The sequence below is a fragment of the Polistes canadensis genome, unplaced genomic scaffold (assembly GCF_001313835.1).
Source record: "Polistes canadensis isolate GaletaPanama2010 unplaced genomic scaffold, ASM131383v1 scaffold_2, whole genome shotgun sequence".
NCBI lineage: Eukaryota > Metazoa > Arthropoda > Insecta > Hymenoptera > Vespidae > Polistes > Polistes canadensis.
Window position 1 is genome coordinate 2,488,059 of NW_014569549.1, and position 16,834 is coordinate 2,504,892.

Here is a 16,834-nt window from a genome sequence, read left to right on the forward strand (position 1 = left end):
TCGAGTTGAAAGATAAACGTTAGACACGCGACACATGAATTTGCACGAGCAGAGATGCATTATCTGAGAGTGTAATATGACATCGTCCGTTGGTTTCCCCCGTCCCCTCGATTACCGAAGGCGAGCTTGCTTGCAATTAGACCACCTGCGGTTTAGTCCCGCTTGATCGTGCCGATTACCTATTCCATCCTGTCTAGTTCCAGCGAACCTTTCAATTATTTGACCTCGAGCTTGCGATTTGTTGCTGTCTACGTACGTACGTACGTACGTTCTCTCTCTCTCTCTCCTTCTCGCGGTTTTCTCGAATGAAACAAGAAACAAAGAGATAAAAAGAGAAAGAGAAATAAAAAGCGTGAGAGAAGGGATAGGAAAAGAAGTAATTGCGTTTAAGAGAATTTCATTGTTCCAACCTAATTACACGAAGACACCAGCGTTGATTAAAGAAATCAACGGGATTGAGTTTTCTGTCTATTTTTAAACACCCACCTCCCCTTCCCCCACCACTTCTTTATTTTAATCTTCTTTATTATTGATATTCTAAAAACAACTATATATCAATCATTAACATTCTTGTACATACACAAAATCATTGAAATATAACGTCAGGACAGGTAAGAGCTTTATATGAGGCGTTGAGAACCAAAATGCATCAAGCCACCACATTTTTTTTATAAATACCTAGTATTTAGTAATGAAAGTAATACATTTTTAATATCTGTCTTTTATTTAACTTACAAATATTGTAATGTAAGGATCCACTTTTTCAAAATTGGTCGAAAGTAAATTGACAACAAATTTGTATATACAATTTTTTAAAACGTTTTTCTCCAAATCACAGCTAATGAGGTTATTCCATTCTGGTTTTCAACGGCTCATATATTCATGTCGGTCAAGGAGAACAGTTGAAACAAACGGATAATCAGATAAAATCAAGATCATACGTCGAGATTTATTCTAATCAGTTTAAATCTAACCATTTGTACGCGTATATGTGCATAGGTTTTGAATGTAGCCTCCTCTGTATGTGTAAATGTATTTGCATGTGTGTCCGACTCACACGTGCGAGAGTTGGCTCACGTTCGTGTTATTATGTTCGTATATGTGAGAAAGAGGAAAAAGAATGAACTGTAACATATCTCGAAACTCGTTGTGTTTATTTCCGAGATCCGAGTTGAAAATTCGTAGAGAAAGGCCTTTCGAGGACACGCAAAAGGTAAAACAGAGAAAGAGAACCGTAATCGCATTACAAACACGCAAGCCGCGAAATGAAAACACTCTGTAACTTTTGCAGTGCATATAAATGCGTCCGACAACGTAACAACCAACGCCCTGAGCAAGTTGTCATCCTCGACCGATGCTATTCTATCTCTATCTCTATCTCTATTTCTACCTTTGTCTATCTCTCTCTCTCTCTCTCTCTCTCTCTTTTTCTCTCTTTTTCTATCTCTCTCTCTCTCTCTCTCTCTCTCTTTTTCTCTCTTTTGACAGACAATGCACTCGCGTATGTCCACGATCGTTATTTCCTGACGGTGATCTCGGTCATTTCAAAATCGTACATGCGTATGCAGTTGCTACTAAAAACAAAAAAAAAAGAACCATTTCCTTTTCTAACGATTTATCTAACAATTTTTCTTCAATAAATTTTATTCGCGAATGCTGTACGAATTAATAATTATTCTATTTCATCGGACTGAACAATTTAAATATTACGTATATATTCGTCGTTAATCAATAAGAAATAAACAAAAAGATAACGATTACGTTTACTCGCATGAAACGTTTTATCCGATTTAAAATGAATAGAAATATTAATCAAATCGAATATATCTAATTACGATAGAGATCTGGCATTGAGATAAAGTTTCTCGCTTTATAATATATATATTATCTGTCCTCGCGTTCCAATAAAAATCTTCATTTCTTAGATTTTGCATATTAAAAAAGAAGGAATCATGATATTTTTACCGACAAAAATGAAAATGAAAAATTTCTAAAAAAAAGATATATATACATAAAATCGAATAAGAAGAAACAATGTTGATGAAACCGAAACGATGTTAGATATTTTAGTAAACTGTTGAGATATATGATTATATATATATATATATATATATCCCAAATCTACGTATGTACGTATAAATAATTTTCAAGATATTATCGATTAGGCAACGTGAACAACGTCTCTAACTCTTTCATATTTTTCATCGCGTTGAAAAATGTATCAACGAAAAAGTTCACGGATATATATATATATACATCTATATAGAGATGAAAAAAGAGAGTGATAGAAAGAAAAAGAAGGAAAGAGGGGAAAGGGGAAGGAAAGAGGAAAGAAAGAACGATCATAGAGTGTAGATACGATCAAAGTCAATTACAAGAGCTGACTAACGAGGACGGCGAGAACGAAGTATGGAATGAAGGAGGACGGTGGTAGAAAAGAAAGAGAGAGAAATTCGCAAAACGACGGGACGGATTAGTAAAAAGGAAATTCCGTCGGCCGGGACTGGTTGTAGTACCTGCGCGCTCGTTATTCAGATATCGGTAGTCGGACGGATAAGGGGGTAAGAGTGAGGGAGTGAGTGAGTGAGTGAGTGAGTAAATGAGAGTAAGAGAGACGGAGAGTGGGAAGGGGGAGGGGGGGAGAGAGAGAGCTTGGCGCAGCGCGCACTTTCTGTGGTATTGATTACAGCCTCCTATCCAGGTGCACAAGCAGGGTCAAATCTGCCCCTCTCTTCTCCACTGTTCCTCTTTTCCTCGTCACCCTTTCTCTCTCTCTCTCTCTCTCTCTCTCTCTTTTCTACCCCTACTACTATCCTTTCTAACCCCCCTTCCAGCTTCCTCGTGTACCTAACCCCTCTCTCTCTTTCTCTTTCTCTCTCTTGGTTCTTTCCTATTTCAACTACCATCCGTCGTCTCTCTTCCTCTTACCCTCTATTACTTTTCTTTCTTTTTCTCTACGTTCTTTGTTCCCCTTTTACTCTTCACTCGACCTCACCTTTCCATTTCACACCTCATCCACCTGTACGCATGTCGAATAATCGGAAAATAACACTACGATTTCGAGATACACACGATGCGAGCATCTATCTCATTCAAACATTTTTACTCAATTGTGTGTGTGTGTGTGTTTAATTAAAAAGATATTATTTTATAAAAAGTGATAATACGTGAAAGAAAAGAAATATCAAAGTTCTTGTTATTCTTGGCAATTTTAATAACGATATGAATAAAAAAGAATGTATAAAAGGGGATAAATGTTTTAATATATAAATTTTATAATGAAATATAAATCTAATTGAAGATAGATAAAATAAATGATGATACATGATAAATATAAGAGAATGTTGTTTTGATTATATTGTATATTCGTAAAGAAAAGAACGAATAAGTCCAATTCTCAAAATCGTTGGTAAACGTTTTCGGCATCGATTAGCATTACCTGCGAACTCTAGGAGGTACTACGATACACATCGCTGTTCACTGGGAAAACCGCGATCCTAACCTCCTGGTTATCTAATCTTATAGTACTAAAAGGAGTTCAACTTGGAAACTTCGAACGTACACTTCTTTTTATTTCTTCTTCATTCTTTTTTTTTTCTTCTTTTCTTTTGGTTTCCTAGGGTAAATACGTAATAGCTTATCGCATCTTTTTTCTTGTAAAAAAAAAGAGAAAAAAAAAGAAGAAGAAGACGAAAATCATAGAAGAGAAAATGATAAGGGAAAATCAAGAGAGAAGCTAGTTGTTGTTGGTTGATATTTTTTCGAAAATAAATATCGACACCATCATAAAATTTGGCTAATGCGTGTTTAACGCATAATGAAAAAGATCATTCTCATCGAGCAAGCCACGAATGTTATAATTTTGTTCCGGTAACGCGTGTGACCTATATAATTATATTCGGTAAATGTACACACAAACAAACACACACAAAGACATACATACCACATAACGAGTCTTTCGTTAAACGTTCCACAAGTAACTCTAAACCACCAAGAGATTCCTATCCCTTTCATCAAGCAATGTCCAAGCAACGTCCAAGCAACGTCCAAGCAACGTTCCTCCTAATTCGAAATTCTAATCTAACGATCCGAAACATTTCGATAGGAAGTAGAATTGGAATCTGAACGAGTGCGCGTTGTTCGATTGGAATAGTCAGGAAAGTTCTCGGATATTTGATCAGCCGTTTTCGCATATTGTCTCTTCTCGATGAAAATGACTTCGTTATAAGTTCGAACAATACGTACATACGTTTATACTTATTTATATTGGATTCCAAATTTCGAATGATCATAATAAATAACACTTTTCAAAGAAAACAACAACAACAACTAATATAAATTAGAGATAGAGAGTGAGAGACGAACAAATTCAAATTCTTCATATCAAAAATGTATGCTTGATTATTTTTTAAATAAAATGAGGATGGAATCGTTCGAATAAAACACCACAACCTTCGTTATTTGTAGATATTGTCGAAGAGTAAAGCGTGCACGATGTGCCACGACTAAACGATCGTTTTAAACGACATATATAAAGAAAAAAAAAAAGGGAGAGAGAGAGAGAAAACAAAAAAAGAAAAAACAAAGGCAGAACAAACTGCGATCGATCGACGACATAATTTATACTCGGTTATAGGACTCGTGGGTCCTATTTTTTGCATTACCAGATACCCTTGCTGTTCTACGAAACCCGACGTTGAATGAATCATAAAAGGAAACGTTGCATGACATTTTCTACGATCCTATATAAAATCTCATTTACCTTCGAAACATTACTGACAATACACACTTTCAAAGCAAACGAAATATTCTTTTTAACTAGGAAGCAAAAAAAAAGAAACTTGCGCTTTCAAAACTAATATGTATGAATGGCAATTGTATAAGTATTTTACTACGTTATTATCTAAAGCGATGCTTTGAAGTCAAGTTGAATGACGCACAAAGTAGTCCGGTAGAAACGAATTTATCTTAATCCGACTATGAAAGACTTGTAGTGTATCCGACTAACTCAGCTTTTTAACTCGTTCTCTTTCGAGCTTTGCAAACCGTCTCATGCTAAGTAACAAAATAAGTTACTTTTCCATTTTACTACGACAAGATAAATATAACGCGTTATTGAATCTAAATACTCGTTACGTTCAAATGCAAACACACATAAAAATGGTTATTAATTTATTAGGAATATTATTAAAAAAACGGTCGAAAACCATAACATGAACTCGGTGATACATTAATATATTGTACAAAATATATTATATACATATATTTTACTTTGAATTCAATTAACTTCTTCCATTTGAAATTTTGAATCGTATCCGCAACAGATCTCTACTCACTATCTAATAGTTATGTATCTATGTATATACGTATAGATATGTTTTATATTGCCTGTAGCATGGAACAATTAAAATTTTAATTATCATCAACATTAACCAAATTTTTTTCTCTTATCAAGTTTTTTTCAATCTGTTGTTTTTATTATCTCTTCATGTAAACCAATTCGAAATGATTAACGGCCCATTAATTACAGATTGATGATATCAAATGAATTTATCATTTAAACAATACCACCATGTCATTCAGGTATGTAGTCACACAAAGTGCGCTTTAAAATGCCACCCCTTTTACTTTTCTATAGTAAACTGTAGAACGATGTGTCGATCCTCTCTATTTTTCTAGCGCGTGGAATACTTGAACGACCTACATAGGTGGATAGTAGATGTCTACTTTTTTTTTTCTCTCTCCCTTTTCTCAGATCGAAGAGAATGGGCCGATCCAATGGTAAAACAGAAACCGAGGAAAAAACAAGAGAAAAGGAAAGAGAGAGAAAGACACGCTTTATTATCATGGAAATATTGGATTCTCAAAGGAACCCTACCACGCTCGCACCAATTCCTAACAGTTTGCTCACAGTTACGTTGTAAACGTGCGAACACCGACGCCTTCAGCAAAACGATATTGAAAAAGTAAACCAGTTTTATACAATCACTTTTTTATTTCTTATTCTTATTCTAATTTTTCTTCTTCTCTTCCTATTTCTACTTCATCTTCTTCTTCTTCTTATTCTTCTTTTACTTTCTTTTTTTTATTTTTATTTTCAAGATTGATACACATGGGAAAATTTGTGTATCACCAAGTTATATTTTATTTTCTAATCTTTAAATATTTTCTTCTCTCTCTTTATATTTTTTCTTAATATTTTCATGATATATATATATAAATCGTTACGCGTGCGTGGATGTGTGTGTGTGTGTGTGACGCATACATTTTTTTATTCTAATGAACGAGTCGGTAAAAATAAATTAAATATAAAAATGTATTCCATATTGTGTGACTTCTACGATGAATATTTTACTTTCCTAGCAAAAATAAAAGATGAAGAAAAATAAAGAAAAAAGAAAAATTATATAAAAATTTGTTTTTGTTTACAATACACGAGATGGTTTAATATAATATCTTAACCAAAAGCTTTCCCAGTATTATTATACTTCATTTCGAATCGCTTCAAGTATTTCCTACGGGTCTTTTTTCTCATTTCACTTTTTTTCCCCTTTTTTTTTTCTTCTCCTTCTTCTTCTTCTTCTTCTTCTTTATTTTCTCATCCAGGAACATTATCCATTCCTCTATTTACTTGGAATCGTACAGAGTGCTTTTCATTTACAGAAGCGAGTTAAAAGAAATCCCAACCGTTTACTAAACTCCAGCTCTTTTTCGATTCTTTTTTTCTCTTATCGTAAAATGACGGGTTGCAGTTGATACGAGTGTAAGAGGGAAGGGGAGTAAAAGAGTAAAGGGTTAAAAGCCAGTTGCGGATGCTCCAATTACATAGGAGAATAACTTTATCAAATGCTAAAAAAGTAAAAAAAAAAGAAAAAGAAAAAGAAGAAGAAGAAAAGTTCGTTTAATATCCTGATCTTTTGATTGGTATCGATATTTTATTATATTATAAAATCAACATTTATCCTCTTTCCTTTCTTCTTTTCCTTCTATCCGTGTGCGTATAATTATTATTTCATAAATCATTTATATTGAAACACTTTTTTATTGCAAATAAAAATCATATAAATTCCATTTGTGACTTTATATTCTTGAAATCTTTAGAAAAACGGAAAGAGAGAATTAAACGTTTCTCTTATGTTCAATAAGTATTTACTTCATAACATTAAATTCTAAATGTAATCTCTATTGATTAATGCTCTTTGAGTAAGTTGAACGTTCGATTTTTCATTCCGGGTTATTAACTCGAGTAAAGTTAAAAAGATATATATCCAGGAACCTTTAGAAAGCTTTTTGAGGAATATCGTTAACAAGATAAAACGTAAAAATAACTTGTTAATAATGATCTAAATGAATAAATAAATTGTAATACGTTATTTCTCAAATATTGAATGCATAGTTAATCAATGATTTATTATAGTACCATATATAAAGATTCGAATAAAAGAAAAAAGTATTGAATGCATATAATATATACTGTGAATACGATATTAAGGTCATATTATTTTTGACTCGACCTGTATTCGACATCTTCCTGTTATGCCACTCCTGTTCGTCAAGCTAGCAACCTCTCAGGTAATAGCATCGCATCACGTTGAGTGATTTTACACTCTTCCGGCTCCCCTGTCAATATCCTCGATAAATTAAGAACTCGAGATGGAAAAAATGAAGCTTGGGATAGGAAAGAACGGAGAATGAAGTGACGAAAATAAAGATAAAGATAAAGAGAGTTAGAGAGTGAGACAAAAACATTCCTTTAACTCTTTGATATTTAAATTTCGAGTTGAAAATCCACTGATACGTGTATATGCTATTATTATTGTTGTAATTACGAAATAGATAAAATTTAGTAGAGAATATGTTCTCGTATCATCAGCTGCGAGATTCTTGTCTATTCTCGTGGATTACCACATTTACATATCCCATAGACAGTATAGAGATGAAATGAAAATGTCCAGTTCTCTAACCAAGAAAATTTGCACTGCAAACATTTCCAGGTAGCGCGCTGTGCAAATACCAAACACGTAAGTATGCCACGTTGGAATATTACACGTGGTTCTAAAATTTTCTCTCTTTCTCTTTTTTTTTTATCTTTTTCTCTCTTTATTTATTAACGCACACGCTTGCTAACCCATATGATTTATCTACCTCGGAAAACCTGTCTTTTTATCATTGATATGAGACAAGAGAGAAAAAAATAAATGATGCAAATAATCGAGTGATATTTCATCTTAATATTTAATAAAACAAATTTTGTGGAACAATTCATTAACCTGCATAGAGAGGAATATTTATAGAGTATGTTATTTTCTTTATTATTTTCTACGTTTTTAAACTTTGTCCCCCGAATGTTGTAATTTCGGGACACGATTATAGGAGCATTCATTATTAGAACCTGTAAATAAATACACGAATAAAGGTCCAGAGGAAAAGAGACAGACAGATAGATAGATAAAATAGACGTTTTCTTTTATTTCATCATAATGAAATTAAAATACCGTTAAAAATATCGTAATTTATATTTTTATTAACATTTACGAATTTTTAATATAATTTCTATTCGTTACATGACACAAATTTCATCGAATCCAATTTTTTTCAATTATATCTATCCACAACAAAGCAAGAGCGTATCTTATTCTATATATTTTATCTGTAACATATTCTACGGTATAGATAACGTATTAAACTTTGTATTTTATAGTACAAAGCCTTAATTGTAGAAGTCCAGTAGTTTAAGGTCTGAATATTTAGTTGGTCAGGTTATGTGTCTAGCTCAAGCAATCCATCGTTTTTTACGGCAAAGTTTTATTCAGAAAATCAAGGAAGTTTCAGAAATAGTGAAATGGAGGTTCATCTTGTTAAAAAATCATATTGTGAACATCTAACTGGGGAATGAGAAAATTGATCAACAAGTTGAAATAGACAATCACAGTGCATGTACACTTGAGAATTCTCCAACACGGGGAACTATTTTCCAAATCGTTGATTCGGATAGGTTATGTTGAAATGATGAAAACAAGAATTAATTATATAAAATAAAAAACCTGATGGAGCCAACAGAAATAGAAGAATTTATTTCCTCGTTAAGCATAAAAATCCTTTTGAATAAAAGATTAGGAGCATATAATGTGAGCTAGATTGTCTCTCGTCGTTGGTTGTTTCACACTGAGAGGCGAATTATTATGGATAGTACTGACAAGTTGGGATTCACCTGGTAAATCAGGGTAGTCCCACTTATTTGTTGCAATGTTAGTGGAACAGTAAGCTTGTTGGCTTTGAACTTCAGCATGTCGTACAAATGTAAAAAGATATGATGTGTGGTACAATAGAATGATTATAATTGAATATAAAAATAATTATTCGATCATTAAAATTCGTCTTGCTCGCGGCTAAAAGGGATGATTGTGATGCAAAAATGGATGATCCGTTGTTTTTTCTTTCAAAAGATTTGTCTTCGAGATCGACCGACAAGAGAATCTTGCTCGCAGCTACAAGAGGAGCCTTTGTGATGCAAAAATGGATGATCCGTTGTTTCTTTCCAAAGATTTATCCCCGAGATCGTCCGGCAAGAGAATAAAAAGAACGCCTTCGGAAGCTGGCTCAGCAAAGGGCAAACTAAGAGTAAGGATGTGACTGATTACTGTTTTGGAAAATTTCGAAAAAAATTCAATACACATTTAAAAATCTACGATCGTTTCCATTGTGTATAAATAATGACAGAAAATTCTGTGAATAAAAAAGTTTGAGTGCAATAAAGAAAACTTGAAGTGTTATTGATCGTTAAAACAACATACCTTATAGTAATATTTCAAATAATTTAATCAAAATAAATTAATGAAGTTGTGTTAATTCGATTATGGTACATTCTCTGTTATCTTTCGAATAATTTAATTAACGCGAAGAAACAATACCTTGGAAATCATCCCCGACATCTTTTTCGAAAGAAAGCAATTACTAATTAAAAATTTGCTAAATTACTTTAGAAATATCGTTCTTATTAACACCACCTTTCGAGTTTTCTCCTTTCGAGTTTTCTCCTTTCGAGTTTTCTCCTTTCGAATTTTCTCAAAAAGGAAAACCAGAGATAACAATAAAGACAAAGAACTTCTGTTTTACGATAGATTTTACATGATTTTCTCAAGTCGTACCTATTCCATTCTTCTCCTTATCGTTCTTATCGTTCTTCGTAATACGCGAAATACTTGCTTGTACTTATATAAATGATGAAATCAACTTAAGCAAAAATCACCAATTTGGTGGAAACTTTTGCTTACGAAGAAAGTTGAAAATATCTATGATAACAATCATTTTACTAACGCAATGTTACTCGACATGAAAATTATCTACGTTTAATTATAACTAAAGAAAGAGAGAAAGAATAAACGAGTGGATAAAAAGGGCCAAGACATTTATTTATCATTTAGTTTAGCTTGGCACGCGATTCACGAGAGTATAATATTCTAGAATAAGAGGAAGAAGAAAAATAAGCAGAAGGAGAAAGAGAAAATGAGAAAATCAACGACGACGTAGAAGATGGACGAATGATAAACGTTAGTGTTGGTAAGAAGGATGACGAAGAAAAGGAAAACAGTAATACAAGCATAGCTCTGCGACCGGTGCGTTTTATGAAAAAGAGAGAGAAAGAGAGAAAAGATTGTCGAGGAAACCGGAGACAGAAAAAAATGAAAGAGGAAGAAACCTAGGGTGAGAAGCAACGGAGAAACGTTAAGGACCCATAAAAGAGAAAAAGGAATATAAAAAGATATAAAAATAAAAAATAAGAAATAAACAAGTAACACACTTTAGAAAATACGAGAACGCAAAAGCTAATATAACAGATTTTCTATTCGTAAGTATGTAATCCATTGAATATAAGAAGTATAGTGATAGTAAAGTACTATCACCATAAAGTGATATTAAATTTCATAGAGTATGGCTTTATGAGTATGGAGTATAAAGGATATTCTTTAACGTGATATTTTTATTCCATTTTTTACAACAATATAATTTCGTATTAATTAACACGTTGAAAATATTTTTAATGAATAAGTAATATATCATTTAAAAGAAACGATTAAATACACAAATTTAATGATTATACTACAGATACTACTTCGCGTATTTTATTTTTTCTTATTTCTTTCCAATAGAAAAAATTTACAACTTTCTTCGCTCAATAAAAGAAAATGAAATGAAGGAGGAAAAAATGTTCTAGAACGAATCAATGCGTATACCCATTCAATCGTTATTTCCACTTCCTAGCAATTTTTTAACATTTCTCCATCGAAAACACTTTCCTCGTTAAAAACCTTTTAATCGAGTTTCCACGCAAGGAGCCATGAAAGAAGCAAAGCCCTTTTCGAGAATGGCGAACCACGAAAGCACAAATCACTCTCTCTCTCTCTCTCTCTCTCTCTCTCTCTCTCTCGCGCACACACACATATACGTATAGAGAATCTTTCCAAGAAAAGGACAGACTCGCAATGAGTACTTTCGACCTCTTTTTCGTTTTTCTTTGATTTTCATCAATGAAAATGTGCACCGATAGATTTCTCCTAAAGCAAAATTATCCAAAAATACTATTGCAACATTGACAATGGCCATCTGTGAACTCCGATTGGTCCATATTAAAATCTTACGAATTGTTTCGATCATCTGCGAACATCGATTGGTACATATTAAAATTTGACAATTCATTTCGATGTTTTCTGTGTTATAAATTCGAATATTCATCTCCCTTTCCTTTTCCCTTTCTTTCTCTCTCTCTCTCTCTCTCTCTCTATCTATCTCTCTCTCTATTGTTATCGCAGTGTTATCTTAAAACACGAACCCTTGTCCTGATAGGCGTCAGAATCGATAGGAACAAACTCGTTCATTCGTATTTCGAACGATATCGACGCTGCTAATCTTTTCGTTCCGATGAAACTCTGACGTAAAACTAAAAAAAGAACAAACAATGAAATAGTAAAAAAAAAAAAAAAAAAAGACCGTAAACAAAAAAAGAAATATAGGATTGACAAAACGAAGAGTAAAAGTCGATCAGGGATGGAGAACGGCACTGTTCCGAGTTGTAGACGGAATGAAGGACATATATACATACATAGATCGACGACGTTGCTCGGATTAAAGGATCTCCTCCTCTTTCTCTCTCTCTCTCTGTCTCTTTCTAGTAGATACATGAACAGGATGGATCGTTCGATAGGATTAAGAGTAATCGTTCCATGTTTTCTTGCTTTTTATTTTTCCTCTCCTATTTCTTCTATATACGAAATCTCTCAATGTATTTATATACGGGATGTCCCAAAAGTCTCTTTACCAAACTGAAAATGTATAAATTATGTTGTTGTAGTTATTTGCAATCTTAGGCATCATAGACCAACGCATTATCAACAACGTTCTAACTAGAGATTCAAATCTTCTAATGAAATACATTATCTTGTAATTCTGTTCTTGCAATATTGTTCTTTTTCCATTATTCTAACTAAAATTATTATTGAAACATCCTTTATTGTATACAAATGCGCATATTTAATTATATATGTCTCATAGTTTTTTTCATTAGATTTTATTATGACAGATTATGCAAATGGAATTAGAAATCTCTAGATAAAGATCTGATAAAATATATTATGACAAATCCCATGTTCAAAAATCAAGGAACAAAGACACGAAATATGAGGAACAGTATTGGTTAACTATTTTGATCGGTTAAATAATCGAAGCACTCTCCCAATCGATAACGACGCCATTTGTGCAGAAATAATTTTGATTGATCTGCGTTGTTATGGAATTAATTTCGAAACGTGGATCCTCCTCTACAGGCCTGTGTTACATCATAGTTCACACCGATCGGCATGGTCATTAACTTGCTTTTAGCGTGAAAACATTTTGCTCTAAGCGATTGATTCGATCCAAAGGTAAAGCTATTCCTACCTTTGAATGCTTTTCATTAACTTGGATAAGTGTATTCAATTTTCTTCGATAACTTCTTTCCTTTTGATTTCTTTTCAACATTTTTTTAATTTACTTTTAAAAAATAAAAGAAAATTATATTTAAATAGAAATTATTTATTATTTTATTAATCTATATCTGTATTTTTCTCATTCATTTTTTTTTCCTACAACCATATTATTCATTATAACATTAAGCTTATAGTATATAATTATATTGCTTTTTTAAATTGTTTTTTTTTTAAAGAAAATGTATGTTCTCGTTCATGCATCAAATTGACCGAAACCTAGCTTAGTTTATACACTTCAAAAAGCTCATCCAAAACCAAATATGATACTAATCTATCTCTATTCAGTTAATTCATAAATAAATCGATACATAAACACGATATATTGTACAATCATAATTCGTTGGATAAAAAAATATCTTACAATAAAACGCGATTCTTATTTTACAAATAGAAAATTATATATTACATTTCCAGTCTGAAATAATATTAAGACAAAAAAAAAAGAAAAAGAAAAAAAAAAAGAAAAATAAAAAGACAAAATTTCAGAAAACAAAAAGGATAACAAGTTAAGAAAGATAAGATCATTCAGAGATTGGCGTTAGAATACGATACAGCTATTCCATTCGAATTATTCGAAATTAGAATTTGGAGAGCTGCCGGTGAGTACCGCAGACGCGCCCGGCGGGCAACTAGGGCTTGCCGAAGGGATGAATGCCAGACGGGAGGGGGTTGCATGTGAGGTGGATATGGGGGTAACTCGACGAACGGGCCTTCCTCTGTCTTCGCGGTGGGCTCGATATGTCGTCGCATCGAGGCCGACGCGCTATTGCGATTGACGTACAACCGCAACGTCGACGCCGCAATCACTAAACGCAAAACCGTGGATAGACGTGTATATAGATGTGTATTAGTGTGTGTGTGTGTGGGCACGAGTGATTGCATATGTATACGAGTATGTATATACGCGTGCATACATTTGTATGTCTCTGGGTTCGTGTATTTGCCCATACGTATCTTTCGGTTTCACTAATACGAAACGGCCCTCGCGCGCTCCGTTAATCTGTTTTGTTTCCCAAATTGCATTCGACGCGGTATGCATTACGGAGTCGACCAAACGAAATTTGACGTGAGTTAGAGAGAGAGAGAGAGAGAGAGAGGGAAAGAAAGGATGAGAGAAAGAGAGAGAGAGAGAGAGAGAGAGAGAGAAGTTTGATTCTACGAATAATGGATCTCTAATAACAATCGATTCGATTTCTCACACGAAGATGTTTTCATATTCTTTAACTTGAAACAATCGATACAATATTAAAGAATGATCAAATGATATAATTATATAAGATTAATTATATTTTATCAGACTCTTTTTTTTAATCATTTTATATTTGGATATACAAATATATTTTATCGAAATATTATACTATTTCTTCTTTTGATCCTATTTAAATAATATGATATTTTAGATAGAAGGGGAACAAATTTTTATTCTTCGATGTACACTTTATGTGTCCGTATGTGTATATATATATATATGAATATATAAATGAATGTAAGTATGCATGTATATGTTTCTACATTTTCGTACTCTATCCGCAAGTACATCCAGTGATGCGAGATGATTTCCTTGGAAAAATAAAAGGAAAAAAGGTTGAAAAGAGAAAGCCAGAGATTTTATCCGATTTTGAAGATAGAAGGTCTTATCATTCAACAGTGAAACCAACACAGATAGAGAAGAAAAGAAAAAGTGCATGTCGAACGGAACTACGATTTTCCGCCATTGGAAAATTTCAAATATTCCAAAAAAGAATGGAGAAGAAAGAGAAAGAAAAAGAAAGAGAGAGAGAGAGAGAGAAGGAAAGATAGAGAAGAAAAGAGAACTAGATCTAGTAAAATGAACTTTCTCTCTCTTTTTCCATTTTCTTTCTCTTTATCTTCTTCCTTTCTTTCATTTTTTTTCTTTCGAGGGTCAAGCGGACCATCGATAATCGTCGCTATTCACGTAAGCTGGTTCTTTAGGAATGCGAAAGAAAACGATAGGCAAACCCAACAAATGCAAAGTTAGCCTCAAAAAAGTAATGATTCTCGTGAGAGGCCTGCCGAATATTTGAAAACGTGTTTTCCCTGACAATCATCCGGAAGTGAAAGCACGGCTAGATACCCAAATGTTAGGTATGCGCACACGCGACAAATACAAAGCCAAACAAACTTCTTTTTTACCGAATGCTTAGCAAATATTTTATTTCCATGCTATTTCAACAAAATCCTATATGGGAAAATCTTTATAAAATAATTTTATCAATATCGCTTATCGAACTATATATATCAATGTGTGTGTATACACAAATAATAATTAATATTATTACAAATCCTGACAAATTTAAATTACTATAAATAAATACAATGGATAAAACATAGCGCATAATTATTTCTTTATATCTAATATTTAACATCAAATGTCTAAAAATAGTCTTCAATGATGTATTTATTTATAAGAAATTAAGTGCTATTAACCACTAAAATGAGGTGCTGCTATCTTTTATTCAGTTACCGTAGGAACGCTGGCAAGGAACCTTAACAGCAGAAAAAAATGAATAAGTGCTCCTATTTGCACACTATTTGCACACTATTTGCTCAACTTTATTACATCAAATATTTTTTATTCATCGTCAATTAGTTGAAAATAATTATTACACTTTGAATAATTATGAAATAGCGACGTCATGAGTGGGAGATATGTTATACACTTGGAAAAAAATGAAAGTAAAGATGATATACCTGCAGGGAATATATTTAAAGATGAATTCTAAAGTAACAACCTATAAGGTAGTGAAAAGAAATAGTTAATCGTTGATAATGTATAAACAATAGGTGATTATTTTCATTTTTTTCTGCTGTTGCGATTCTATGCCAACTTTTTTGTGGTGAAATATATAGAAACTCACAAGTCCCCTTTTTTATCTACCCAGCATCATTTTTGTTACYACYGGGACCACCAKTGGACGAWAGTAKGTACTTAACGCGATGACGGTACAATACTATCAAAGGATACAATATACTTTGATAGTATATATAGTATAGTTATATTGTAAGAAAATTTAAAATAATTAGATTTAATTTATAGTGTCTAGATACGTGTGTGCCTTCAGAAATGCGTTTTTTATACATATATATTTTAAAAAGTAGAAGAAAATCAAAACGAGTAGATGATAAATCCAACGATGATCACCTGTAACAAAAAGAAAACTATATTAATCATTCAATCAAGTCATACAATAGCCTGACATATAAATCGTCCCATTCGCAGATGCACTTTTCAATTGAATTCTCTATTTATTTTTATCAAATCTCTATTTACCGTWGCAATGAAATTAAATTTAAACGCGTGATTTTACATTAACATAAAATATATAAAAATAAAGAAATAGGAAAAGTACAAATATTAAGTTACTATAAAAAATAGTATCTATTAATTATTATGAAATACTTTTAAGCTGCATTATATAGAAAAGAAAAATTGCAAATTTAATAAAATACGAACAAAATGACAAATTTTAAAGACGAAACAAGAAAAAAGAAATTACTGTAATATTTATCGACCGTTATTTAAGCTCCAAAATTTAATATTACGAAAGTTTTTAATTTTTTTGACTCTAATTAACACATATGCATCTATTGGACGATATAGACACGAATTTGATGTCCCAAGGAGATGGAATGGTCCATCATCTCCAATTACAACTACAAATTAATGACGAGCAAAAAAGTAATATAATATAATATGACTAGAGAGCTATTCTCGAAAAGTTCTAACTTGCTGTTGAACCTTTGAAAATAACTCAATAGTCTATGTAGTTGCCCACTTGATACCACAAATT

The 16,834-nt window shown here is 32.5% G+C and overlaps 2 long non-coding RNA genes across 2 annotated transcripts; one reads left to right on the plus strand and one right to left on the minus strand.

Moving 5' to 3' along the window:
- The first annotated feature begins 5,429 nt into the window (after positions 1-5,429).
- On the plus strand, positions 5,430-9,756 carry LOC106785605. Its single transcript, XR_001381547.1, has 2 exons — positions 5,430-5,966; positions 9,447-9,756. It is a non-coding gene; the product is annotated as an uncharacterized LOC106785605 (long non-coding RNA).
- On the minus strand, positions 9,537-14,148 carry LOC106785610. The gene is made up of 4 exons (XR_001381548.1): positions 13,630-14,148; positions 12,101-12,320; positions 11,831-11,938; positions 9,537-9,615 (listed from the first exon to the last, which is right to left on the minus strand). It is a non-coding gene; the product is annotated as an uncharacterized LOC106785610 (long non-coding RNA).
- Positions 14,149-16,834: the final 2,686 nt, after the last annotated feature.